Genomic DNA, 12750 nt, shown 5'->3' with positions numbered 1-12750 from the left:
TATGTTATAGGAATCCTAGTGAAACTATTTTAAGTTTGAAATTTCATTTCTTTGATTTCTAATTTAATTTTGCGGGATCAGGTTCTCTTTTGTCATTTTGATTTGGAAAATGTTTTGCCTATCAGGGAAAACACTGAAAAGAAGTAAGCACCTAAAAGCTTTGGCTTCAGCCTACTCCCTTTGGGCACATGGTTATGTCTTATTGCATTGTTCAGCTATTTTGTGTGCAAATAGTTTGTTTGATTTTGTTAATTAAGGATTGATGCTGAGTTTTTTCTGCCGTTCCGCAAAGAAACAAAAAACAAACTATTCAATACAAATATTTCTTTCGCAATGTTCTTTGAGATATTTGTGATTAAGCACTATACAAATAAACGTGACTTGAGTCAACATATACCTAGAGTAATAAATATCCCCACAAAATGATCAAACGGAAAAACTGATTAGCTTGACTTGATTTTTTAGACCAGCCAAAATATTCACATATGTTCTTGAACCTCTCTCAGGCCAGACACACCCGCAAAACTGTCCTGACATCCATGCAGCGACTCCCTTAAGCGGCTAGTGCGGCTCGAGTTTCACAGATTGGCGGAAGAGACGTTGCAGTTTGTCAGGGAAATGCTGTTTAAAGGTCATTGTGGGCCAAATATAAACAGAGAGACAAGTTCTCCTGCCTGTTGGGCATATTTAGTATTGTGAGGATCTAAATGGCTTGTGTGTATTCAGTTGAAGGCATTGTGAAGTGCTTAGACACTGGGCAGCATATCCAAATACACCTGCCTGCTTGGTTCCTTAAAAGGCTTTAACTAGCTCACAACCTAATTTGTTTACTAAAGCATTAGCGTGAGGAAATAGTCACAATGACTTCCAGCGGCAAGGGAAAACACATGTTTAGTATTCAGATTATGTGAGGTTTATCTTTACTAATGAAGGCTCTTGATATAAAAGAGTAGGGTGAATTTAACAGAAGAAGGATTTCCTACAGATATTACTATGTCTTGAGCTCTACTAGCTTAAACACAGCCGGTTTGTGTGTGTAGTCTACAAACAGTTAATAAGCAATATGCACCTATATTTACCCAAATCCGGGGGCGGACATTTTGAGAATTCCATTTAGAGACAAAACTAACACTTTGGCTTCAGCTAATGACAAATCATTGTTCACATGATATCTTGGCTTTACAAGTCTCATTATCGCATCTCTCATCTCATTAGCTGCACCGCTCATCCTCAGTAGGGTCACGGGGGTGCCGGAGCCCATCCCAGCAATCATCGGGCAGTGGGCAGGGGACACCCTGAACTGGTTGCCAGCCAATCGCAGGGCACACGGGGACAGACAACTCACTCGCTCATTCACACCTAGGGACAATTTGGACCTGCCAATTCACCTGAAATGCATGTTTTTGGAATGTGGGAGGAAACCGGAGTGCCCGGAGGAAACCCACGCAAGCACGGGGGGAACATACAAACTCTGCACCGGAAGTCTGGAGCTGGATTTGAACCCACGCAGGATGTTCCCAAGACATAAACTGTGCCGCACATGCGCTAACCACTACGCCGCCGTGCTGCCCGGCTTTACAAGTCATATTCCGAAAATATAATATCAATCACAACACATTGTCTAGACTAGAGGGGAATAGAGCTTCAACGATTAGTCGACGTTGTTGACAGTGAACAATAATAGAAATAGTCGACAATGAATTCCATTGTCAAATATAGTAGCCAGAGTGAGGCATCTCTACATGAAAATAATCTCTGCTGAGAATCATAAGACAACTTGCAAAATCTTTGAAGCAGACCTTCGTATGATGGCGGTAGCTCGATGATGCAAGAACATTTAAAGTGAACAGTCAAGCATTTGAACAAAATGGAGTCTGACTCGCCTATGTAAGATTCAAGTATCGTTCAAGCCAATGCGTTTTGAGGACATGGACATTTTATACGCATATACTCCGCTATAAACGTGAACTTGAGAGTTATGCCAGACTGTACCTAACAAATGCATTAGAAATTGAATGCATGCAGTCCAAAGAACAAACGTCAGTTGTTAAAACCGTTTAATTTCAAACTTTTGAAAATCATTGAGTACTTTGCAGTTGACCTCACAAAATTCAAATAATGTTTGTTTTTTTTACTAGAAATGTTTCCTTTATTAATTTTTTTTAATTTATTTGCCTGTCCCTAAAAGATGGACCAACTTTTATTTTTGGATTTATGTCTCTACTGACCGAGCACTAATTAGTGTTACATAGTGCATTTTTATTTATTTTTGTACAAATCCACAGCATCATACCTGTCAACCTGTACGTTTTTGCCGTACATAGTACGTTTATTAAGCATTTTAAGACGAGTACAACGTACGAGAAAATCTGAACAGAAAAACGAAAATTTGTCAATTATGGGTACCATCCGGTATACACCGACTATCACAAAACGGCTAATCAATCAAGTCCTCTATAGTAGCCTCTATCTCGGTATCATTTTTTCCGTTGCAAACGAAGCGAGCGGTTTGATGCTGCTGTGCGCATGCGTCTGCCGCCTGGTGATTTCCCATCATGCATCATTCCGTGGTAGTTGTGTATTGAAAGGACGTGCATCTCTTTTTAGAGAACCGGTATTTTCAGCTCAACTCATTAAAGAGAGCTGGCTCTCAAACGGCTCACTTGCTTTGATGCATTATACTACAAATTATTATGTTGTATAAATAAGTTAAGAAAAACGGAAGTATAAAAGGAGAAAATTAAAAAAGACAGGTTTGTGGTTATCCCTTTAATCAGTATATTACCAACAATATTTTAATGCAGAAAATGAATTCCTAATTTGAATAAGAAAATTCTACTTAATTATATTTGCATGTATTTTTTCCTTCTACAGTGAAAGTCCAAGCTACTTAATTTTTGAACTTGTTTTATAATAAACCTCATTCATGTCGAGCAACTCAAAATGTTAAGTTACAATCTATATGATATAACGAAACACATGTACAATATAACATGTTAAACTACATAAATAAACACGTTTGGAAAAAAAATATAGTGTAAGATAATTTTGTATTCCGTAAGGGAAATACGACAGTTTGCAAGGGCATGGAGCCGTGGAGATTGACAGGTATGCAGCACGTTCAATACCAACACAGTACCAAGTTTTGTATTTATTATCATTGTCTTCATATTTGAATATACTTCATGCTAAATTTGAGAAAAGTAAATCCGGTATTTCTACTAATCGTTTCAATACTCGGTGACTAGTTGACTATTGCAACAGTGGTTAGTTGCAGCCTTATTAGGGAACCAGAAAATACATTAATTTTAAAAATTCCTTACTTAATTTCTGCTTAAAAGCAATGGATGGGTTTCATGTGACATATTTCTCTAAGCTGCTGGCAGAGATTGTAAGCTACTTCTTGTGGTAGCTAACTGAATAAGGCCATTGTCAGGCAATGCATTGCATGGCCAGAACACTCATATTTACACCTCTCACTTCCTATCAAGTAAACTTTTTAGATTATACCTTTTTGAATTAGAATCTCAGCCTTAAGCGGTATGTGGGTGGCCATTTATTTAGGAACAGGCTTTGATTATGTTGGGAGGTGCTTAGCCTCACCATGACGTCTTCATGACATCATTTTTGGTTTAAAACAACAACATATCTGTATACAGTATTATAAAATGTCTCTGTTTGAAGAATGCTTTGTACGTGCATGTGCTTTTGTGCACTGTACTGTACATCCAGTGCATCGTGCTGCCTGTCTACTGGGTAACAGCAGGTCCTACTAATGATACAAGATGTGTTTGTGAGATAAACGCTCTCTGGGGTAATAATAGGGGTCGGTGGTGGTGTCGGTTGGGAGGAAGGGGAGTTAGGTGAACACACAGCCAACTGGGATCAGTTGCGAGGGCAAGAACATCACCTGTTCTTTGCTTCCTGTGCATGCAGCAGTGGGAAGGCTTGAGGCTATGATCAAATAGCTGGAAATTTTAAATAGTAGAAAAAGTAGTTTAATTATATGTAAAGCTTGGTTTATTCAAATACCTCTAGCACTATAACATACACTGGAGGTTGCCTGTCTGGATGTTTCTATTTTACTATTTTATTAGTAACTCAAAAAAAGTAAAATGAACAAGGACTTCTGGTGCATAGAATATATAAAGTATATCAAAATCTACTAAAATCTCATCAAAGTAGGAAGTGTGTCGCAAAGAAAAATCTCTAACCTGGTAAGGAGATGCTATTTCTTGGCTATCATATGTTCGAGGCATTAAGATCCTTCAAATCAAACAAATACGGAAGGATAGCCCTCAACCCTTGTGAAGTAAAATCCTGACTGACAGCTTTATATTGCTCTGTGATACACTTCCGATGCAAACGCAAACTGGTCAAGATAAAATACAGCTGTGTCATTCACACAGATGAAGCCACATAATTGAATGCCCAACTGCAATGCAAGACTACTGAAATCTCCCCAAACTTATTCAGTGGAATGTCATTATTAAAAATGACAAATCAACCTGTATTGATATTTGTCAGTAATAAATAATTAAGGGAGAAATCAAAGTCCATGGCATGAATAACGTCTGAGCTTCTATGCTTAACAAAGGTGTTTCTGTCATCGTGCTACACATTAACACAGGAAGCAGCGCTTCTCCGATCTTGGTGGCACTTTTACAAGGCCACACACCCCTTGAGATCGGCGTTCTGTCAACATTTCAGTCTCCAGACAGGTCTCGCACACGGTGTGGCCAATCGAAAAGATGCAGTCAAATGTTGCACAAACCCACACTCGCCTACGGCAAAGAGTATCCATGGATACAGGCTGTTGCTCAGTTGGTGCAAAAAGGAGCAGATACTGTGACACTTGGTATCAAAAGAGTGTACACACACACCGGCCATCGATTGAGTGCTGTTGGTTTATGGCTGGAGCATTGCAAATACCAGTGTGTTTATTGACCATAATCTTTGATCATTGGGAAAGAGTTTCACAGGTAAATGGGCTTAAGATAAACATCCTGGACGTTAGCCATGCAGGAAGGAACAGCTCAGCTTTAGCTACGCTGCACACATAATGTTTCTTATAGCCATACCAGAACCAACTATCAGCACATCCAATTTTTTATCTGCACTTGAGAACAGGTGAGCTGGAAAATATTGCTGAAATTTAACATAGAGAAAAGGTATAATGGTTTAATCCTCAGCCAATTGCAAAGCAATTATATTGTATGTAGACAGTCATTTAAACACATACACGGACATTTTAGAACAGTGGTGTGGATCTTATTTCCCAGGGCCAGCTTAAAGAAAGGTAGTAAAAGGCTATGCCAGTATGCTAATCATTTGACTGTCATAATAAATTCAATTAAAATCACCCATTAACACAGAACACTGAATCTTTGACCAATCAATATTCCCCAAAAAATGTTTCCAATTTGGAAAACAATCCACACTTTTACTAGTGATGTGAATATAAATCTTGTGACGGCTCGATTAACTTTGTCACAAAAAAAATTTGCGATGGATTAAACAGCAAATATCAACTGTACTTTTCATAACTATTAAAAAATATCCAACAAATATTTACTTCGGTATAGTCTTTAAAATATCGTCTCAACAGAACACTAAATGAGAACTCTATCTTGCATGTATATTTTCCTAGACACTGGAGTTTCAAAACATCACTCCCACTTGTCCATGAGTAGTATCACAGTCCAGTAGCAGGTTCTGTGGAATCAATGCCTAAAGTGCTATTTGAGTATGACAGAGCAAAGAGCTTAAATCAAAACCATCAATAAAGTAATTACTAAGTCCATGTTTATCTGTACCACAGGATGCATATGTTTTTGGACACAGTAATTGAAATAAATTCCCAGACTTTAAAAAAAAGTTAAGTTATACACACATGCATCCATGAACACATACAGACACTAATATATCTGTAAAACGTATTGGAACCAACAACATGTTCTGTATACTCTTAAGTTTATTTCAAGCCAGCAGAGTAACATTGTTGTAGTAACTATAACCAGATAAAGAGTCCAGGGAAGCACAGAGAAGGAAGGCCAAAAAAGGCATTGGGACCCTAACCCTAAACCTCAAAAATGTACAACAGGTGTGCCCAACTCCTCATACACAATGCAGTTCCAGATAAACTCAACACCTTACTATTATTTGAAGAAAATAGACCAAGATTTACCAACAGTCATTAGTGTCCTTTTGCATCACGGCTTCCTGCTTTGAAGAGGATATGGGTGAACTTTAACCCCAGCTGACCTACCTTGCGTTGCCCCTTCACGTTTGGAAATCATTGTAAACTTTTTTCCAGAAAATCGGAAGAATGAATTGTTTCAAATGTTGTATTTCCTTTCTCTTTGTTAAGTCCAAAAAGGAAACTTAGTCCCTCGAATACATGCAGTGACCTCTGTTTTAAGACTCTCTTCCAATCTAATCCGTGCGGGTTGGGGAAAAAAAAGAACAACAGCAAAGATGTTGGCAGCCGTGATGTGTGTTGAGAAGAATGCACTGGTGTTATCACTCACGGAGTTATGCAAGATGAGTTTGGTGGAAACCTTTGCCTGGTACTGCACAGGGCCTCAACCTCCTCACACACTCTCAGGAGCAACGCACATAAAAAGTCAAACATGAGAGCAAGCCTTGGATCTTTCCAATTACCCTCGACGATGGGGAGGCAGTCGGACACTGTGCCTGGGTTATCGCAACACCGACACTCCCCATTCTTCTTCCGATTTTACTATTTATAGGCTTCATCTGCAGTATGGACTTCAACAGAGGGCAAAAGGTGCACGGGAGGCTTCCTGAGAAGCGGATGCCTTTAAGTACAATTTTGTAGCCTGAGCCAAGAAAATCCAACTATTTTTTTCATAGTAATTATCCCAGTATTGCTAAACTAATATCTCAACACTTCCGACCAAAGAAACACTTGAAATTATTTTGTACCAGTGCTTTCAAATTATGTATTTTAATCAGTTCAAAGCTTTTGCTTATCACTTAAAGCCATCCGTCCATCCATTTTTTGCACCACTTATCCTCAGTAGGGTCGCGGGGGTGCTGGAGCCCATCCCAGCTATCTTCGGGCAGTGGGCAGGGGACACCCTGAACTGGTTGCCAGCCAGTCGCGGGGCACACAAAGACAGACAACTCACTCGCTCATTCACAACTAGGGACAATTTGAACCGGCGAATTAACCTTACAATCATGTTTTTGGAATGTGGAAGGAAACTGGAGTGCCTGGAGGAAACCCATGCAAGCACGGGGAGAACATGCAAACTCCACAAAGGAAGGTTAGATCTCATGACCTGAGAACTGTGCTACACACGCGCTAACTTTTTTTTTGCTTCAGTTTTTTTTCAGTAATTTTAAAACTTCCGTGCTTGATTCTGAGATTTTGATTTTTGTTAAAGTACATAAACTAACTGCTGATATTATCACAGGACCACACTATTCAGACACATGCATTAAAGTGACCAATGTGAATTGACTTAAAAAAAATAATCATCTTACATAAATCAGCCAAGAGTCAAAAATGTAAATTGAGAGACGACTGTTTATGTTGTAGTGATTAATACAAAAATGAATCGACATTCATCGAGGCAATAATAGCGACAACCTGAGGGCACAGATCCGAAAAAGTGCATAGCAATGTTCAGTAGAGCCGGATCACATGAACACAAAAAAGGAATAGGTCAACACTTTTTTTTTTTTGTCTTCAAATGCGGCGGACATTTAATGTACACGCCCTTTGTGGAATTCGTGTGTATCTGTAACATCATAGGAGATGCAGACAAAAATCATGCCACATGTATTTGATGCATGTGTAACCGCGGTGTACGTGTCCCACCAAAGATCCACATTCACGCTGGACTGGATGATGAGGTTTTTATTATTACAGTTTCTGCAAATGGATGAGTCACAACATTAGCTTTTCTGCTGGCTTTGATCTCTTTGATCTCATTGCAGTTCTCTCTGTTAAGACTGCCAACAAAGCCCGCCTCCCGGTCACATGTCAGAAGCCAAAACCAAACCCCACCCCATACCAGCAGATGGCACTGTTGGACTCATCATTGCAGGACATTTACCAAAAACTATACACATATTTCAGCAGGAATTTCAATAAAACACAAGTTATTACTACACCCGTTACACATGTGTCGGAATAGTATGGTCCTTTATTAATATTATTAACTAGCGTATGTATTATTCAACTAGGATTTCTGGATAAATGATTTTTAGTAGAGTCTTCTACTCAAAAGAAAACGAGAGAACAAATTTCTGAATGGCATACTAAAGTCAAACACTTGTTTTATGCAACCCCACTAGCCTAATTTATTGCCTTTTTTAGGGTGTTCCAATTTGTTTTACACTCCAACATCATTGGCCAAACCAAGACTACCGGGGGCTTAAAGCAGGCTGTTAGCCAAGTGCTGAGCAACTGCGATGTTCTCGACAGCAAGTGACAATGTGGCAAAATTGTGACACCTTAAAGTTCATAAAAAATGTGTTCTCCTTTTTAAATCAACAAATAGGGCCATGTAAAGTAAAGTTGTTCTTATTGTTAAGTGTTGTGTTAATTTAATGTGGTTTAAGGTTCCTATTAACTACTGCAGCTAAAACACAAGGATGTGCACTGTTGGAAAACTGTTGTTTTTGTAATAGTTCTTGTCAGTTTTTAAGATTGATAACCAAACTTTGTATGCAGGTTAGCCTTTTGCCATGGAGAATATATATATATATATATATATATATATATATATATATATATATATATATATATATATATATATATAATAATAATAATTTCCTTGTATTGTCATTCTGTGTAACAATGTACACAGAACGAAATGTCGATTGCACCTGACCCGATGCAGCCGCAGCCAAGAGAGGGCGCCGCCGACCACTTTTTAAGTCTTAGGAATGACTCGGCCGGGGCGCGAACCCGAACCTCCCAGTCTCAAAGCGGGCGCCTTACCATCTAGGCTACTGTATATATATATATATATATATATATATATATATATATATATATATATATATATATATATATATATATATATATATATATATATATATATATATATATATATATATATATATATATATATATATATATATATATATATATATATATATATATTGTAGTTTGTTAACATTCAAATGTAAGCATGTTTTTACAAGCTCATTTTATATACTGCACCATAGGCAATTTAATTGTGTCTCTAGACTGCCTTTTGAACAGAAGTTTGAACTTGTACCTGTTGCTGAGGGAGCTTTTGAACTGAGTTTTGCATTTTGCCAGTTGGAATTTGCATGATATGTAAATTAGGGAAAGGGTCTCTTACTCAAGCAGAGCATTGAACACATGTTTTCCTGCAACTTGTGTCATCTACGCGACCGTGAGGAGAAAATAAAGGAAGAAATGTTGTTCCATGAGCAGGACTGTAGGGCGAGCACTGAGCAAAGACTATGCTAGGATTTCCCTATGCAAATAGCATTACCATACAGTAGCAGCTACCCCCACAAAGCAGAACTCAAATGTACATGGAGTATTTTCGAGTTGAATCAAACGAGAATCAAGCCACTTTATCAGCTTCAACTTTAATAACACCTTTCAACAAATGTCACACGGGTTTCATCAAACTCTAATTAAGAAGCGCCCCGCTCAGATTTGCCCATCTGCTCCTGAATTCTCCAGCGGGAAACTTAATGACCGCTTCACAACTCCTGAGACACAACAGCAGGTCGACTACAATGGGGGAAGGACAGAGAAGGGCTGGGTGTAATTTGTGGTTGGTAACGGCAGCCAGGTTGAGGAGTTAAACAGGGTGGGGTTCTCCTTTGGGGAGCCCAAACATCAATTTTTGCTGCCCCCGAAGGAGCGGCGCGAGCCGGCTGGGTCAAAATGAAAGCATTTCGTAAAGCGATAAGGCGCACGGACGAGCTTCCTTGGGAGCGACAGCAAAATGAGAGTGTGGTGACATACCCTGCGAGTCAAGCCAAGGTTGGCTGATATTGCATCAGCGGGAATCCCATCTTAGCAACCAGCTCAGCTGCCAGGGAGAAGAGGAGGATGCCTTCGGGGAAGAAAATCAACATGAATCGTTGAACAAGGAGACAGCATTATTCATGCTAACTTACATGAGCCGAATTCAAAGCATGGCAGACATGGCCTTTCTTATGATATTAGAACAAAGCTGCTCGGCCAAAGCTATTACACTGCATTATTTGTTTAAAAAAAGAGATATGATGCCTTTGTTGCCATATACAGAAACCCTGATTAGGGCTTGTAGGCTCAACAACGGTTGCACAATGAGAAAAGGGGCTGACTAAAAATCAATCATTTTGGATGTTTAAGTTTTGTTAAAAAGCAAAAAGCGAAAACCAAACAAATTTTCTAAGTGCAAACGAAAATGAGTTTTGACAAGCACAAGGGATAATACAAACCACAGGGACTTAAAGTGAACAAACCACACCATTTTACTTTTGTGCCAAGCATCTTTAAGGTTTTCGGGTACCTATAGCAGCAAGATGGCAGACAATTTAGTCAGCTCCTTTTAGGAGAGGCTCATGAATGTAAAATAAATCCTAATTTCTTGACCAACATGAATTCGACAAAATGCATGTTTATATTCAAACCAATATTATATCAATATATTTTTTAAAGAATTAAGTTTCTTTTTACCACTAGGAGGCACTAAATAATACAACCGGATCCTCTAAAGAGCAATGTAGACACGTAGACAAAAAACACTTTTCATTACAAGTGGGGAGCCATTTCACTTTTTACTATCAATGTTACTGTTGCCATGGCGCCCAGTTGGTCCCAGCCGGGTGGCGCCGGATTCTTCCGCGGTTGCTACGGCCCCCAATTGGCCCCGCCCATGGACCCCGGCTGAGACGCGTTGACTGATTGCTCCTTGGGAGTACTTAAACGCGGCCTTCTGAGACGTTAGTTGCTGAGCGTCTGTGATACTTCTGTGAAACTTCTGCAAGACTCTGCAAGCCTGATTTGTTTGATTTTTACCACGTTTTTGTTTGGATTTCAATCCACTTCTGCGACCATCGATCCCCGGATCGAGTGTGCGCGCATTCCTCCTCTCCTGAATAAATTGTGACTATGTTACCCGAATGGGTTCTAAATTCTGTTTCCTGCCCTGGTCCATGACAATCAAGTGAGGATGACATCACGGTTGCTCAGGCTTCAGGTAATGGCGCATCTCAACTCGGATGCGGAAACCCTGATTGGTCGTCATTAATCCAGGTGGTGTCCGTGACTTCAAAATATTGTACTTGCTGACGCCATCTTCTGGCTGAAATCATCTAATCAGCCTCTGTCAAGATCCTTTTGTTGCACGTGCAAGTATGTAAAACTCTTATAGGCACTCAAATAAACTCTTCTTTTTTCATCTTTTTGGAGGTTTGGGATGGCATTTGGGCTTTATTTGAGACAGTCATTTTCTTACTTTTACCATTTTAGCCTAGAACAAAAGAAAACCGCGAGCACGCGCATGAAATCACTCTCCTCTCGTTCCCGCTAGCTCCTCTCTTTCAGCTAGATCCGTTCCATGGCCAGAACACAGAGAGTAAAAGAAAGATAAAAGCAGATAGACGCGTTGGAAAAATATACAGTATATGATAAGGCTTTTTGGACTCATTTGGGCATTGTTAACACATAGTTAAGAGAAAATATTTACATTCAAACCTTTTAAGGACACCTCAAACTGTGCACAAGACCTTTAATATTCATTTTCAGTGGAAAGCAAGTCATTTATGCACTCTGAGATAGAATAGAATAGAATAGAATAGAATAGAATAGAATAGAATAGAATAGAATAGAATAGAATAGAATAGAATAGAATAGAATAGAATATACCTTTATTATCATTGTTACAAAGTGGTTGAACATATTGTGACAACGAAATTGCTTCTTAACTAGTTTACAAACACAACATTAATCCAAGTGCTGTGTTGGGACTAATAGAGCCAATAAAAGACGAAATTGTTTAAAATATTTTTTTCAATTATTTTTCCTTATTTGTGATTGTTAAGCTTTAATCAGAAAATTTGGCCTAAATTCTTACATGCACCTCAAATTCACAAACTAGCTTAAGCAGTGGTGTAAATTGTATGTAGAAAGTTTGATAAATTTGATCAAGATGCAGCCAATCATATACAGCAGGCATGTCGAACATAAGGCCCATGGGCTGAAACTGGCCTGGTGGATTAATTAATCCCTGCATTTCTGAGTATGTCAAAATAAGAAGCATGTCTCTAGGTCATTTCTATCAAAAGTTATGACTTTCTTTTTAGATAAATGCAAACCAAAGGCTCTTGCCGGCCGATAGAGGGCTGTGTTGAGTTTGTATAGCGTACTGAGTTAGTTCAGGTGTCAAACTGCATTCACTCAACAGTTAAAATAAACCAGTTAACACATTCAATCCCAACCATGAGACATTTTTTCCCCATTGTTTGTGAATAAATGTGTTGTGTTTAGACGAGCCCCCTTGTTATCTGCGCTTATAATACTTAGGGTAGGTCACTAACGTAGTCTGGATGATCTAGCATGATACAGAAAAACAAAGGGTGGCATGGCGCATGATGGGTTAGTACATCTGCGGCATAGTTCTGAGGTCATGGGATCAAATCAATTTACCAGCCTTCCTGTGCGGAGTTTGCATGTTCAACCTGTGCTTGCGTAGGTGTCCTCCAGGCACTCCAGTTTCTTCCCACATTCCAAAAACATGC

Source organism: Urocampus carinirostris, chromosome 3 (genome assembly GCF_059441175.1).
Source record: "Urocampus carinirostris isolate Australia breed hairy pipefish chromosome 3, RoL_Ucar_1.0, whole genome shotgun sequence".
NCBI classification, from domain to species: Eukaryota; Metazoa; Chordata; class Actinopteri; order Syngnathiformes; family Syngnathidae; genus Urocampus; species Urocampus carinirostris.
Note: the sequence above shows the minus strand (reverse complement) of the source record.